At 45.3% G+C, this 17022-nt stretch overlaps 1 protein-coding gene across 1 annotated transcript in view; it reads left to right on the forward strand.

The window, feature by feature from the left end:
• Nucleotides 1-17022, forward strand: part of Fbn1 (fibrillin 1) — a 217364-nt gene that overhangs the window by 64265 nt on the left and 136077 nt on the right. The gene's annotated exons all lie outside the window — the stretch shown is intronic.

A 17022-nucleotide genomic window follows, 5' to 3' on the forward strand; every position in this document is an offset into this window, starting at 1 on the left:
TATAGTTAGGTGCTTATAGACTTACAATTGTTATCTTTTCCTCTTGCAGTTTTCCCCTAACAAGTACATATTGACTCTCTTTATCTTTTTTAATCATGTTTGGTTTCAAGTTGACATTGTCAGCAAACAGAATAGCTACCCAAGCTTTTTGATGGTTACCTGTCACATAGAGTATTGTTTTGCATCTTTTGACTTCCAGTTATTTTCTTTTTCAGTTAAATGTGTTTATTGTGTGCAGTATGATTTTGGATTTTTTTAAACCGCTCTACCAATCTGCTTCTTTTCATTGGTGAATTGAGGTCATTTACATTGATAGTTATAACTGACATGTATTGGCTTATCTTTGTCACGTTATTTTCCTACTGAAGGATCCCTACTTTCCCCCTACGCTTAATTGCTTGCTCCACTTGTTCTTTCTCTTTAGTTGTTCTTGAAGTGGTGGTTATCTTTATCTGTTTCTAAAATGTCTGTCTGTACTCTTTGGAGGGTTGATTTGGTGGTTATGAATTTCTTCAATTGTTCTTTGTCATAGAAGTATTTTATCTCTCCATCAAATTTGATACGTATTTTTGCATCAATCTGAGTTGGAAGTTGTTTTCTTCAGGACCTGAAATATCTCACTCCATGCTTTTGTTGATTTGATGGGTTGTGTTGAGAAACCTGCCTGGGCTTTACATGATAGGTGAGCTATTTCCTTTTCCAACAGCTATTAATACTCTGTTCTTTGGCTCAATTTCTGGGATCTTAATTATTATGTGTCTGGGTGGAGATTTATTTTGATTATAACTAGCAATTTATTTTGATTATTATTATTAAATTATTTATTTTATTAATTCATTTATTTATTTTGTGTGTGTGCGGCCAGCTCAGCTCAGCCCACCAGGGGGCGAGGCTGGCTGGCATGTGGGGATTGAACCGCAGTCCCTGTGCTTTGCTTAGCTTAGCTTGTTCTAAGTAGGTGCTTTAGACCACTGAGCCATCTCACCAGCCCCCCCATGTTATCTTTTAATTAGCTTGGTAATCTTTCATTTATACTATCCAGCAGTTTTTTCAACGATTTAAATTTCAACCCTTTACTTAACAAAATCCTGAAGTGAGAGTAATGTGTTCATCACAGACGATGTGAAAAGTATCTTTAAAAAAGTCACGAAAGATTCAGAGGAGCTAGAGAAGATGCTCAGAGGCCCTTGAGCAGCTGCTATTAATAGTTAATATACTCATTTAAGAAAATTTGGAAAGGGAGCGAAAGTAGGAAAAGCCGCTCAGCACACTAGAGTCACCACTGTCAACATCTGACTTTCTTCTTTCCGTAATAATCTCCTCCGCCATCAGGCATCAGTGTGACTCGTGTTAATTGCACGATAAACCATGTAGAAGCACTTGGGCGTTGTGCTACAGCCCTGTGTTTCCACGTTGCCCAGCCTTTGGGCTGTGCCTTTATTTTCACTTTTTTCTGTTTTCTTGCCATGTGTAACACTCTTGTGCCCAGAACCTTCTCTGTACTTACGGGGCACCGTGGGGGCCTCCTAAAAGGCTCTTAATACACTTGCTCACTGTGGTCCCGAGTGCCTGAATGCCTGGCTTGTACTTCCACTTTCTTCTTATCAACCTGTGAGTTTTTTAGGTAATAGAGAAGAGGCGCTTGCCCACCATGTCAGTAGGCGTTAGCTCTTCGTAGCATGTAATTCTTAAATCTCTGATGGCCTTGTTTCAGAGCCTCCAGATGTTTTCATTACTCCTGTATTCAGGCATTTTTATTTTTATTTACTGCTGCCCATTGATCTTTTCTTGGTGATTTTGGCTCTGACTCTGGAGATGAGCACCTTCTGCGTCAGCTCCTATTTGGGTGGTTACTGCTGTGCTGTTTTGCGGTTTGACGTGATGTCTGTGGTACTTTAGAGCACTTTGGATTTGTTGTGGGCTTAGGACAGATGCTCCTGAGCTATCACTGTCCTGCCCTAGTTTCAGCCAGTGTTCAAGGCTGAAACTGGTTCACAGGGAATGTGAGGATTCAGCTTGCATTTGGAGCCTGATTTTTATTAAGTGTTATTCCCATCAGCTGGAGGGTGGCATTGAAATGCTGGACAACCCTGGCCTGCCTTCCGCTGCTGCCCCTCTGGGGCTTGGTGGCAGTGTGACACTGGTTCTTGGCCAGTGTGTTCACTTGTGCTCTGAGCCCTGTAGGGTTGTGCAGGCTCCTGGTCTTTCTGTGGCTGTGCGAACTCTGCCTTCCAGCGAACAATGTGCCCTCGGCTTTGGCCAATGAGCCTGTTTTCCTTCGGCTCAAAACACTGGGTCATTCATCCCCTGGCAGAGTCACCTCTGCTCTGAGCCTGCTCGCCTGACACCCCCTGCAGCCTGGCCGCTGGACGCCTGTGGGCCCGGCGTGTCAGCGCGTGCAGGCCAGTGCTCCCTCCTCCGCAGGCTGAAGGGCTTTCTTCTCTAGCTCCACGACTCCAGAATAAATAAAAATGTTGTTTATAGCAACAACATTAGTTTTTTTTTTTTAAGTTTTAAAGGAATGACTATGGGGTGAATGATTTAATAACTGAGCAAAAATTGACTTGAAAATGCACCGTGCTTGTGCCCCCGTGTGCTCGCGCAGCGAGGCCTTCTGCCTCCAAGCCCCACAGCCCTGGCTTGCCTCGTCCTCGAGGACTCCACTTTCTTCTTTCCTCAGGGTTTCCAATAGGGTCCGGAGCAAAGGCTTGGTGTTGTTCAGTTCTAGGGCCGCTTTGGAGAAAGTAGATCTGAGAAAATACAGGAAAAATATTATTGGAAAATGAGCTAATCTGCCACAACAGGTTAAAAATACCAAGTTCATTCAGTCAGTGAAAAAGAAAGTAGTAAGCTAGTAGGACTAAGGTGTCTAACAGTAGACTTGCAGGGGAGATAGCTCAGCGGCACAAGTCCCTGCCTGGCAGGTGCAAGGTCCTGAGTTCAATCCCTGGTACTACAGAAATAAAAATTAAAATTAAAAAAGCTATCTAACAGTGGACTTGGAACTTCTAGGACCTGGTTTATTATTGTGCTGGTTAATAATGTGTAAACTTTCTATGCAAATAGAAGAATCGGCTCAACAATTATTTATTTATCTATCTCTGAGACAAGGTCTTGTCAGATAGCCCAGGCTGGCCTGGAACTCCCAGCAGTGCCTGCCTTGGCCTCCCAGGTGCTGGGATTACTGGGCTGTGTCACCCTTCCTGGATTCATTTAAAAAATAAAAACAAAAACACAAAGCTTTATGGATATATGATGTATATACTGTAGAATTCATCCAAAGTTTTATAACATTTAGCAAATTAGAGTTACACAACCACAACCTAGTTTCACAAGATTTCTGTCGCTCCCGAAAGACCCTGCGTATCAGCTTGGGAAGACTCCTGCCTCCATCCTCAGCCTGCACTGTCGCTAGCCACCCTCGCTTCCTACATGTTTGCCTCTTCTGGCCCGTCCATATAGATGGAATTTTATAACACATTGTCTTTTATATGGAGCTTCTTTCACATGGCATGATGTCCTGGTGCATGGTGGTGGCTTTGTTTCTTTTTGTTGGTGAATGATATCTCATCGTGTGGATATGCGACATGCTGTCCACGCATTCAGCAGATTCTGGACACTTGGAGTTTCTCCAGTTTGTGTGTATTATGAATAATATCAGAAACATTCCCATACAAATCTTTATGTAGCCCTGTGTATTTATTTAAGTTCTGTCTTCTTGAGACACACTCTCACTAAGCATTCAGGCTGGCCTTGAGCTCAGTTTGTAGCCCAGGCTGGTCTTGAGCTTACAGTGAGCCTCCTGCCTCAGCCTTCTGCGTGCTGGAGTTACACGCATGCACCACCACACCTGCATCTATTTATTTCATTCTCTTTGGTAGAGATGCCAAGATATTGAATTGCTGGTTCTTATGCTAAATTTATGTTTAACTTCTTTTTTAAAATGGACATAAAATAATTATACATGTCGGGTACAATGAGTTTTGTCTTGTAAATTTTACACAAATGAATGTACAATAAAGGGTGGTATTTTAATACATATAAACGCTGGTTAATAATTAAATCAAGGTATTTAGTATATCTTATGCAGCTATTGTTTTGTGGTGAGAATGGTCAATATCCTCTCTTTTGATGATGTTAATGGGTATAGGGGTGGAATAATTTAGGTGGAATAACTTAAGATGTACTATAGCTTAGTAGAGTAACTATGGTACCAGAGGTTAATTGAATATTTTAAAAAAGCTTGCAGGGAGGGCTTTGAACAATACTAACACAAAGAAATAGGTCCAGGGATATAGCTCAGGGGCACAGTGCCTGCCTGGCAAGTGCAAGGTCCTGAGTTCAATTCTCAGTACCAGAAAGAAAGAAAGAAAGAAAGAAAGAAAGAAAGAAAGAAAGAAAGAAAGAAAGAATTTTGAAGTAATACATCAGTTATGACACTCTGATCATTTCATGTTGTATGTGTGCTTTGAAATGTCATCCTGTACCTCTAAAATGTGCAAAGTTACTGTGCTCATTAAAAGTAAAAACCTATAACTTAAAAAATAAGATTAAATATCTTCTCTTCTATTTGGAAACATTTAATTCAATATTATAAAACATTGTCACCCTGTGGTACACCACAATGGCAGAATTTACTGCTCTGCTCTAATTGAAATTTCATATCCATTGGTTGATTGATTGATAACTACTGAGCAGCTGTTGCATTATTCTCTAGGGTAGGGGGCCCCTGTGACAGCCCCACCTGTGGTATGTGGAGGTTCTAGCGTCTCTGTCCTCGTGGCCACTTGCCACTCTATTTTTTCGTGATAGCCATCCTTGTGGATGTGGAATGATGTCTCCTGGGTTTCATTTTTCATTTTTGTGAAGACTAATGATGCTGACCACCTTTTCAGGTGCTTATTTGCTCATCTGCAGATCAGTTTGTGGAGCAGTGGCCCATTGACAGTCCCAAGTTCTTCCTGTCTCACGAACATGGGCTATTGTGCCTCTTATTTAAAGCTTCTTCATTTTCTTTCAGTGATGTTTTATCATTTGGGGTGCATAAATATCACTATTGTTGTTAAATTTATTTTTGTAAACTTGGTTGCTTTTGATATAGTTGTTAGTTAAAAATTTTCATTTTAGATTTTCTCTATGAGTACACAGATATGTGATTGTTCTTTGCTTACTGGTCTTGTATTCTGTGGCCTTGCTGAATTGCTTGCTAATTATTTTTTGTAGATTTGCTAAGATTTTTTTCACATAGGATTATGTTGTCTGAAAACAAGTAATTTTAGTCTTTCCTTTCTAATCTGTATGCTTTTAAATTTCTTTTCTTTGTTTTATGGCACTTGCTGGAGCCCCATATGTGATGTTTAGTGGAAGTGGCGAGAGGCGACATCTTTGCCTTGCTTGTGAGCTTAGGAAGGAAACACTGATCATGTCACCACTATATAGGATGTTGGCTGTAGGATTTTCATAGATTGAGGCTCTTATCGGGTTGAGTAAGGTATCATGTGCGTAGAGTTTGTTGAGCCTTGTATCATAACTAGCCACTAGATTTGGTCCAAAGCTCTTTTTCCATCTTTTGAAAATAAACTACCACTCTATTAAATGAATTGATTTTCCAGTGTTAAGCTGATCTTGCCTTCCTGAGCTGCATCCCACTTGGTTATAGTAGACAATTTCTTTCATGTGTAGTTGGATTGGTTTTGCTAGCACTGTGTGGAGGGCATTGGATAGCTGTCTGTGGGAGATGTGCTGTAGTTCTCTTTGCCTGTCTTTGTCTAGCTCAGTGTTGGGATAACACTGATGCACGGAATAAACTCAGAGTTTAACCCACTGATGTTTTCTCGACTGGTTTCAGTTAGTAAGGTGAAGGAAGGATGGTGTAGAACGGTGTCTCTTCCTCTAGGTGGGATGAAATTCCACTCAAAATCATTTCTGATCTGTTGTGAGTTGATACTTTTATAAAACGCAAAAAGATGAATCACCAGGAAAATGTACCAAAACATGTAAATGCACATTCCATGTAGCAAGCACTCTCAACCTGTCCTACGGTCCTCTGCCATATTGTTACACATGCTTTCAAAGGCTTTTTAATTTCTATATTGACCTCACCACAGACCAGATGCAGACAATCCTCACAAATCTGGGCATCAGCCTTTAATGATCCTGGTGTGGACTGGCGCTTCTCAAACGTGGGTGTGCGTAGACGTCACTGGGGGCCTGTGGAAATCAGGTTGTTTCCATGGAGCTGGGCTGGGCCCATGGCTCGGAATGTCTGTGGACTCTGTAGCAGTGCTACCATTGCTGCAGGGCCACAGAGTGCCCCGAGTTCCGAGACGTGAAGGAGAATGTGGGCAGCTACTGAACTGTTCTTTTTATAACCTGCCATAAACCACTTTGGGATATATTTGGGCATTTAGAGATTATGAGCAGGGGAGATGGCTCAGTAGAATAAGCGCTTGCCTAGAGGTTGTACTGTCACTCAACCATCCTGATTCTATAGATACCAGCTGTTTTTCTTGGTCCTTAGTCTTTCTGGGCTTCAAACTTCTCATCTGTAAAGCCAGGGGTAGAACTGGATCTCAGAAGACCCTTCCAGATCTTCAAATATTTCTTTTGATTTTTGACTTTTTGAGACAGGGTCTCGCCATACACTTCAAGCTGGACTTGAGCTCACTTTGTAGCCAGGTTGGTCGCAAACTCCCGAAGAATCTTCTGCCTCAGCCCCAAGAATTGGGATTACAGGCGGGAGCCACCATGCCGGGCAAGTTTATCGTTTTTTAAAGCATCTATGTCCAGGGAGAATCGTGAATGCATTTGCATTTTCATTTCATATAAACCTGATGAAACATAAATCTAAAGTTTTATGTAACAATAGTTCTTGACATGATGTTTAAAAGTAACAGTAAACACACTTTACTCAATATTTGATGATCTCAGAAGGGTCATATCAATATACAAGGATTTTTTTACCCCTCATGTTGAAGTCTGGGCACAAAAGGGTGGAGGTCTTGTTTAATCTCAGAGTTGGAAATCCAATTAAAAAAGTAATTGACTTCCCTGAAACTGTGCAGAGACAAGTAAAATAGGTGCTTATATTATGAAATTCAAGTTGACACAGAATAGCTGAGAGGCTTCCATCTCAGCCGAGTTGAGATGATCTCACTTTGCTTTATATATAATTTTATTTACTGAGGTACTTGAAACTTTTCCTCTTCTTGCATAAAAGCAAATGAAAAGGGTGGTAAATCAGGGGTAGAAATTGTTGTGCAAACCTCCAAGGGGCCGTCTCCATGGGCTGGGATTCTGGCCTTCTGACCACAGAGGACTGGGGCACACAGTGTGGCCAGGGTGGAGGCGCTTGGCAGCCTCCAGAGAAAGTGACTAATGACTGACCTAACGTACAGGACTCATGAATAACATATTCTGTGGGTAATTGAGAAAAAATTTGATTTACAGGGTGTGTGAGAGTTCATATTCAGTCTTCAGTTCTTCAAAATGATTTAAGATTCTGTTTTTAATTCATCAAACTCCAATGCAAATCATACATTGGATGCCACCCTTGCATTCAATTTAAGGAGGGATTCTTGGGCTAGGGTGTAGCTTAGTGGTTAAAGAGCAGGCTTAGCATGCATGAGGCCCTAGGTTCAATTCTCAACATGAAACAATAACAAAAATCCCTACTGGCCCAGAAACTTGTTAAAGTAGTGTAGAATTCTGAGAGGGAATAATTTCCATCTTGCCTCATTTACATTTGTACATAGTTTTTCTTTCTTTCTTAGTTTTATATACTGTTGAACAGTTATTTCTCTTGGTACAGAGGTTTAAAGTCTCTAAAACATATAGGAGTTTTATTTGTTAAGGAGATTAGTGGAAAGTTAGAATTTCTTTTATGCTTTTTAGTTTAGGGCACTAAACACCACTTACTTAAGTGTTCAACTCACTGTATTCTTGTTATTCATGGCTTTTCTGCAAGACCTTTATTGGTAAGTTTCCTTCTATCTATTTAATAATGACAGGGTCAGCTTGACTTACCTTTTGGGTTTTAATCAACCTTTTGTTGTGTTATTGGTAAGATGTGTCCATTACTGTTAGAAAGGCCATGGGTGAAAGTGGTCACAGTTTATCTCCTGTCTCCTTTGAATGTTCTAGAAAGACCATAGTTATTTTTAATTTTAAAAAGACCACACAGGTCCAGTGAGGAGAAGCTAAGAAATTTTAGCTTTATTTCTTTCTAGAGAAAAGGAACTTTTCTCTTACCAAAACTCCATCAGTGAGGAGCATGAATGCCATGCCAATAGCATGTTAGCTTCTGCACGGCTGTGACGATTCTCATGACTCACACCTGGCGTTTTGGAAAAGGCTGTGTCGCGATAGTGCATGTGAAATGCTTGCTCCACAGGACATCTGTCACCATTAGTGTCCTTTCACACTTGTTGTGACGGGCCACTCATTACCTCAGGGACAGTCTAGGTGGCATTTGGGCCTCCTGGGGAGAAGGTGAAATTGCCTGAGAAACTTGGCCACTCCTGCAGCGCTCTTTGCTGCGGCATCCTTGTCAATATGAACCCCTAGAAGGTGGCCTGGTGCCTTTGTTCCTTCCCAGCCAAGTTTCACTTGGGACTTTTCTCGTAGGGCCCATCTCTAGTTTTATCACAAGGGAATGAGAAACGAGGTCTTATTTTGTATTCATGTAACTGCTTTTGTTTACTTCATCGGTATATATTTCGTGGAGATCTAGGCCAGTTGGGGCTTTGCCTTTCAATTAATTAATTTACATTTACACTGTTAATAGAGAGTAACTATTTGGGAAGAAAAAGCATGATAACTAGAGAAAACACACCCGGATCATCTAAAGCGGTTTCATAGGAGACACAGTCCACCTCACCCTCGAAGCATCTCTCCTGTCACCTCCCAGCACAGCACACATACAGCCCCCGCTTCGCATCGCAGAAATGCTTCCCTGTCCCAGAAGATGGTTCTAATCCATTTGTTTTATTTATCTGCTTTGAAGAGGTGCTGTCCAACAAATAAGGCTACACAGTAAGAAGCCTGCTTGGGAGAGCGTGGGATGGCAGGGTGGATGCGTGGGAGTGTGTGTGTGAAAGAGAGAGAGAGAGAGAGAGAGAGAGAAAGAGAGAGAGAGAGAGAGAGAGAGAGAGAGAGAGAGCGAGCCTCACCACAGGGTCACTGGTCTACAGCGGAGTCACTGGAGCTTCCTGTGTGCCCGCCTCCTGCACTAAACCTTCCCCTAACATTTCCAGACCACCCACTGGAACAATATAGTTTATAAAAGGATCCAGATGCTTGGAAAGAAAAAGGGAGAAGTGTAGACCATGCCCGGCGCGTCTCACCGGCCCTTCTAGATCTGGAGTGCTGTTTTTTTTTTTTTTTTTTTAATAGCTGACTCACTAGAGAGCTCAAGCTTTGCCTCCAAGTCCCCTTTACTGTACTGGGCATGTAAAAAAATTACTAAGATTAAAGTGCATCAAAATATATGCGTTTTAAAGAATACACGTGATGCGGGTCTCTTGCGTCTGCACATCCGCACCCCTCTCGAGAGTTCCCTAGAGAACAGAAGCCGGGGAGCTGCGGGTGCGCAGCGCCGGCCGCTGAGGACAGGACATGGAGGGCAGGAGAGCTACTGGCAGCCGGGGATGAGTGCGGCGTGCATTCGCCGAGTAGCAGAGACAGCTGCCTCCGTGAGATCACTGAGAGCTGAGGGCCCGACTTCGCGGAAGTATAAACAAAGCCTTATTTCATATGCTTTGGGAATGAATGCATATTTGGGCTGAGCCCACGGGTGGAATGTGGTTTTGCAGCAGTTTGTTCAAAACCGATTTAATCCCAAGGCCTTTTTTCCCCTCGCCCCGCCCGGGATAGAACACGGACCAGAAGCCCCCAGCCCTCCTAGCGTGAGATGCGCTCCTGTAGCCACTCCTCCGGACCTCGTGGTTGTACCACAGCCTCAACACGTTTTCCCAGCTTCTGTTTGTTTCTCTAGAACGTCAGAGGCTGGGACTCGCTTCCCGCCTTTCCCGCCCCGCATGTTCTGCGCCTAACACAGTGCTGGGCGGCAGTGTTCGGTAAGCTGGGTGGTAAGATCTCAGGCATGCAGGCATCCCGGAGGAGGCCGCGAGGCAGCCGCTCCGCGTCTCGCTCAGCGGGGTGCCCATCCACCTGTTCCTCCAGTGCTCACTGAGGCCCCGACAGTGCTCAGACCTGTCATGCCGGGTGTCAGGTATACGATCTTGCTCCAGTGATATTTACAAGTAGAAAAAAGCACATTGAATGGTAATGCAATCCAACATCGTCATTAAAGAAAAGAAGCTGATACATACTCGGTTTAAAATCTCTCATAAAAATTTTTAGCCTTTCAAAACCATACATGAGTTTTCCCTTTCCTGCATAACTGAAGTGTTCAGAGGGCTGGCTTGCGTTCATCTCTTCGCCTGATCTGGATCAGTAGCCCTCATCACAGAGGGAAAACGTCCCCTGCAGCAGGGCCAGGGGCCCAGTGCCACCCAAGTGCCACTCTGAAAATAGCAGAACTTTGTTCCTCAAGATGCAAATGCTCTGGTTTTAAAAGTACATTTCTGTTTCTAGTGAAGCCATGGTATGAATCTTATGCACTCTTCCCTCAGTGGATGTGGAAATCAAACTTTCATGCCCATGCTCGAAGGCCGTTCGGTTTGGAGCCCTCTCACGCTGCTCAGTTTCCCATTTGTAATACATATACGGAGTTTAGCAAACAATAGCAAAGAAGAACGGCTGGCTCCTGTGTTTTATGTCCTTTTAGAATCTGGAGTAGCTCTGAAGGGGACACATCACAGTCCCCCTCGCAGCCTCCTGTGACCTATTCAGACTTTTCCCAGATCTCGTAGAGTCATACCGTCGGTCTCTGGAGGGAAGCTCTGTGACCGCTGGTCCCATCTCTGCTCTTTGTAGGGGAGTCCCTGGGGTTCTGCTGAACCAGCCTTATAAACCAGGGGACACATGGCTGGTTGGTGGGAACTAAATTTGAATTTATTTTCTTACCCATCCAGTGTTTCCCAAAATGTGGTCTGCCATAATTGTTATGGTTGCTTAGCAGCAATGTGATTCTTGGTCCTTGGTGGAATCACGAGTTTTGGGAGTTTGGCTCCGGAATTTACATTTATGCTCTCTAAAATTTGAACTTGGGCCGGCCAGGTAGCTCAGTGGATTAAAGCTCTTGCTTCGGCAGACTCTGCAACCGGAGTTCAATTCCTGGCATGCTGTGCCAGTCCTGCCCCCGGGGCACATTGAGATGCCAGTTGAGACTGGGTGTGGTGGCGTGCACCTGTGATCCCAGTGCTTGGGAGGCTGAAAACAGGAGAATCACTCCAAGTCCGATCTGTGTAGTGAGACCCTGTACTAAATGTATTTCAAGAAAAAAAAAAAAAAAAATTGGGCCTTCACCAGGCAGTCTCATGACCATCTTCCCATTTGCTAAGTGGCTTTAGAATCCTTGCCTAGGAGAAGGCTCTGCCTTCCTCCTGTGTGCTGTGTGGAGCTGTTTGACTGGGAAAACCACTTAAAGGTAAACTTCAAGCTGAGTGAAAATAACACTCTATATGAGAGCCAAAGCCTCTGATTCAGAGAGAGACTCTGCCATGAAAGAGCAGGGACATTTTCACGTGAAGATTTGGTGGATCAGTGGGGAATTGTTGGTAAAGTCTAAAAAAATAAATGTGAGTTCTGAAACTTTTGAGTTGAGTCTAGTAGCACTTGAGATGAGATTTAACACATTGTCTCTGCTTGTGTGTTCGTGGAGTTTCTCCAGGAAACTCACGAAGCCATTCCCTGTTTGGTGGCAGGAATGATGACAAGGAGTACAGGAAGCAGACTTCTCCACAAGTGCTCTCTGAGTCTCTTGAGTCTTCAAGCCTGGGAATGTTAGCCTGTTTGCAAATTGTAGACCAGAATAAAGCCTGAGAGTGCTGGCTTTGCTGCAGCGCACTAGCAGTTGGTCGCCAATTCCACCCAGAATACGTGGCAACGTGTTCTGGAATCGAGTCTCCAGCAGAAGGAAATGCACACTGGCAGAGCTTGGAGACCGGAGCAGGGAGACTGCAGATAAGGAGACTTTCAGGAAGACCTAACTGGCTTGAGCACATGTCATTGTGATTTACTGCCTCCACTGAGCTCTTGGCGCCCCTCCCTGGTAGATAGATCACTTATCACTGGGCTTTGGGGACCCTGGGCAGATCACGCAGCCCACTCTTAAATGCTGTAATCTGCGACAGTTGAGCTGAACCCTCCTGCCTTTCAATCTGCCGACTCTTCTGCCGCCATCTTTTGCTTTCCCCACAGCTCTGAGGAGCAGGCCCTAGGGTGCCTTCTCTGTGGCCAGTGAGGAAATTATGCACCCCCCCCCCCAGAGGTTACATGGTTTGGGGAGTGTCACACAGGGCTGGCTCTGTCCCTTCCTCACCTCTTGTCACTGTGATGTGAAGGAGGCCCAAATGAGGCCATTTTTAGGGATCAGCCTATGCCACCGTGTTTGGAGAAATCCAGAATCAATCCAAGCCGTGGGTCCTCAGGGCTAGGGGCTCCTCGTGACTAGTGTCAGAACATGCTCCTATGAAGATGGAGAAGGAATCTTCATGAGACCTCAAAACTAAATTATGCACATGAGACGTATTAAGAGAGCTCATCCTGTAGCACATGCTGCCCACCCAGCATGGTGGGGAAGTCCCAGTTTCCAGGGGGAACATTCCACTGTCCCATCTTCCCCGTGAAGGATAATAGTGCCTGTCCTATGTGGACCCCAGAAGCAAGCTGGGGCTCTGCATTACCGTGCATTAAGCTCACCAATCTGACTGCTTGTGTGGGGGCCACCCCACACCTGCGTCACTGCTGGAACTAAGCTCGCACAACCCCTGTGGCACTTGGCACGGACAGTCCTCAAAACGTGAACACTGGAAATTCCATTTGACCCAGCTATTCCCCTTCTAGCCATCTTCCTGGAAGAGTTCAAGACACCGTGTTACAGCGACCCATGCACATCCATGAACACGGCAGGACAATTCATAATAGCTAGGTCTTTGACGTGACCCGTATGTCCATTAACAGAGGAATGACCATGAATGATGCGGCATTCACACACAGTGGAGCACTGCTCTGCTACACAGAGACAAACCGTAGGAAAACGGATGTACCTTGAAACAAGTGTTAAGTGAAATAAGTCAGACTCAAATATCTCCCTATCTTTTTTTTTTTTTTTTAATAGGAGAAGCCCAATCATAAAGGCAGGTAGTAGGAAACAGGGGGATGGATCTCCTGCAGTGGGGAAGAGGACCAAGAGGCGAGGGGGATGACACAGACAGAAGATGCGCTGTGCGCATGCCCAACTCCTTGCGGTGGAGGCAGTCGTTCTGTACCGCAGACACGTGCTAATAAGCACAAAAGTTTAAAAAATAAGAGCAGTAAATTCAGCTTGCTGATGGGGGAGGGGCAGGCATGCAGCAAGGTGTGTGGTGTTTATCAGGACCAGGAGCCCACCCTGCCCGTCCCTGGGGCAAGCTCAGCTTCTTGCTCTGACATTTTCCATAGCGCTCAGTGAAGCCACAGCTCTCGAAGGGCCACCTGACCTGCATCCAGCATTTGTGCCTTGGCACCTCATTCTGTGGCGCTGGCTGTGCCGGGCAGTGTAAGTGTCTTGTTTCACCTTCAGTACTAAGTGGAAATGGCCACACTTAGCTCTGCAGGAGGAGCCGGGTGGAGCCAGGGTAGGCATAAACAATAGGACAGGCAGAGCCTGCAAGAGGAAGCTTCTCGGCAGGAAGGGGTGATCCTGCGGGCCTCCACTCAGTCTATTTTGTGCCCTGTTTTCTTCCCCGAGACAGGGAAACACTCTCCCTATCATTGTCAGCCTCTTCCCCGCTTTCCTCCCTGCCAGGCCCTTCCTTCCCCTGGGCCAGAGGAAATCCATCCTGCCCTGAGTGCAGAATCTTGCTGGCAGGTCAGAGCTTTCCACTCTGGAAAGTGAGGGGAATTTGCTTTGTTTCCTTAGTTCACATGGACACAGGCAAGGGCCGCAGCTCGGCTGGGCTGGCAGAGAGCCATGTGGACCGTGGACCCCGCTGGCTCCCCGCGCAGGACTGCTCTGTCGTCCTTGGTCTGTGTCCTCGGCAGGCCTTTTGCTTGAGTCAGACTGGGCTAATGAGAGAGTTCTTGGGTTTCCGTCTGGGGGAACCCAGCCTCCGCCCTGCAGACTTCCTGGAGCGGGCTCTGCTGGTGCTCACAGCGCTTGGAGCCCCGAGAATTGGACTCAGCTCCCTTCCGAAGAGCTCTTGAAATTCCTTAGGCATAATAGGTTTGGGGCTGCAATTTGCTCAGAAAGAAACCTGGCTGCTGCTGCAGCCAGTAAATTGTCAAAAGGGCGCATACCTAAGATAGAGAAAATGGTTCACAGCTCTCAGCTCTCCAGCCCTGTCAGTACTTCCAGTAACTTGCAGGGAAAGCTTAGGGGAAGCAGCCCTCTCGCTTCCACTCTTCACATTCACCACACCTCTGGGGCCAAGTTGAGGGAAAGAACACCTTTCTGTTCACCTGCTTCCTTGTCCAAACTCCAAACGATCCATCCACACTGCTCATTCCTCTTGGGAGTCCAGAGAGCTCTGATGCAGCTCATTTTAGGGACTAGAGTTAGTCAGATCTGCCTCTGAAGGTGTCCCTGTGGTACAGGCGTGGCACCCCGCAACTCACCAAGTAAGCCTTCAGTGGCACATCCCAGTGATTTGGCACCCCATCTCCTTTCCCCTGCCTTCAGACAGCCAGGGCTTCTCAAAAGTTAGCTCCCAGGGAAATAGACCCAGGCATCTGGGCCATAAGCATGGCTTCTTGGAGAACATTTAAAAAATGTTTTTTAAAAGAGAATAAAAAAACATTCAGAATTTTACTAAAGAAGATGATAGGAATTCATCAATGGTTGTTACATTGCATGTTGTTTTCAAATTAGTTGCTCAGGTTACCAAATACAAGCATGTGAAGTTGGTCAAAAAATCAAAAAGGAAAAAAAAAATTAAGCATGAATTGTGCCTTTCAATAAACCAGTAGAAATAAGCAGTACAATTATCTCGGCTATCTAAATCACTCTCTAAATCCAATCCCTCTGCTGCTCATGTATTTCTGTTCTTGCATCATTATGTAGCAGCACCAGATATGTGGCTCGTTTATATGATTTTTCTTTCCCTTTTCATTGTTCTCCCCAACTTCTTAGGTATAGAATTTCTAAAGCTAGTTATTGTGCCCAACCAGCTCTTAACTCCAGCAAAACAACTTCGTGCTGTGCTTGACCAGACCATAGATAACTCAGGTAACTTACGCTTGCCCTCGACACACTTGAAGGGAGTGTCTCTCTAGGAAGGATTTTATGTCCTGGCTTGCAATATATCTAATAATTTAAGCTCTCTCTCCTGTATTCACTAAGCCTCATGGCAGTGTTGCTGAGGTTCAGTTGATGGATACTGAAAATGGTACCCAGGTATGAACCACTCTTTATATCCTCAACTAGTTTGGTTAGATAAACTGTGATAGTGTGGGTCAGACAATGGTCGAAGGGAACAAACCCATATATTTGGAAACATAGGAGATGGGCCACAGTATCAAAGATTTAACAGTCCATACGGAGCTAGGAGAACTTGCATAGGAAGGTGGAGATGCACTGCATGGTAACTGGGTTTGGCTGATAGGACACAAGGTGCTAATTATTATTTATGCCCGGCTTGCTTGAGAGTTCTCTTTTATGGGAAGCCCAACTTGAATGAAGCAGGGGAAGCCACATTCAGTTTTGACATAGCAGCTGCAAGAGAAGTCAGCTAATTCAGATCTTGAAGCCTTTATCTTGGCCAATTCCTCTCCAAATGGTGGCTTAATTATGCTTTAGGTAAACTGTTGGAGGGAGGGATTAAGATGTTCTTTGGAAGTGAGAATCTTGCAAATGCAAGCATGCAGACGTTCCAGGGATAGCACCTGTCATCCTCCCAACCCTCCACATGCAAGCTGTGTGTGCGCAGAGCACCCCCAGCTGGGCAGATGCCACGGAGGGCAGCCCAGGAGCTTTCCTTCCACCTGCACTTCCTCACTGTCTCTTCTGTTGCCCCCAGACCGCCATGCCTAGCCTCTTCAGTGAACGCTTGGCTGGGCCCAGGTTCTCTCGGCTTTGTTGCTGACACACCCGTCCTGCTGACGGAATCCTGGCCCAGATGGAGCTTGCTCAGCTGAGCTGTAAACCCCGCTGGCTGACCTGGTTTAAGCCTGGCTGTCCTGATGACATGTCGGGTCTCTTCCAGGGTGGAAAAGACTTGGCTGCCCCTTCCTCTGCTCCTCTGAGGGCAGACTGGTTGCCACTTGGCACCCAAGGTTATTAGGCTTGCAGCCAAAGGGGGAACATGATTTAGAGAGAGTGGTACTGGACCAGGTGGCAGGAAATGCCAGTCCTCACACTGGCTCCACTTTGTGGTAACCAGGCGATGTTGGACGCTGCCCAGCCTTGGGCTGTGCATCTGCAGAGAAGATTTGGACCTTCCTGACCCTGGAGTCAGACGTGGATTACAAACCCTAGGATGGATAATTTGGTTCTACATTGGCTCTTGGTGTAAAACATGGGTACGCCATGTGCTCTAATTATACACTAAATGCTGACATTAAAATGTTTAAATTTTTCAAAGAATACTTCACTCCAGTAAGAGACGCATTGCCACGAATCTGCCTTAGGACTCTCCCCTGGCTTTAAACACACTTTTCCCTTGTTCCTGACATGTTCTGAAGCAGCTCTGGAGTCCTCTTTCGGGAGAGTCTTTATGAGGTGTGGTGAAAAACACCTCTAATGGCAGTGCCGAGCGCCACCCGCAGGCTCCTCATAAAATCGTGACATGTGTCCTCATCTGCCTGGTTCAGTGGCTCTGGCACCGTGGGACTTCTGACCCCTCCCCAAAGTCAGAGTCACTATGAAAGAGAGACATCTTGAATGGATTCAGGACACCAAGGCAGCCAGAGCAGCGCAGC

The sequence above is a fragment of the Octodon degus genome, unplaced genomic scaffold, assembly GCF_000260255.1.
Source record: "Octodon degus isolate 3935 unplaced genomic scaffold, OctDeg1.0 scaffold00105, whole genome shotgun sequence".
Classification (NCBI taxonomy): Eukaryota; Metazoa; Chordata; class Mammalia; order Rodentia; family Octodontidae; genus Octodon; species Octodon degus.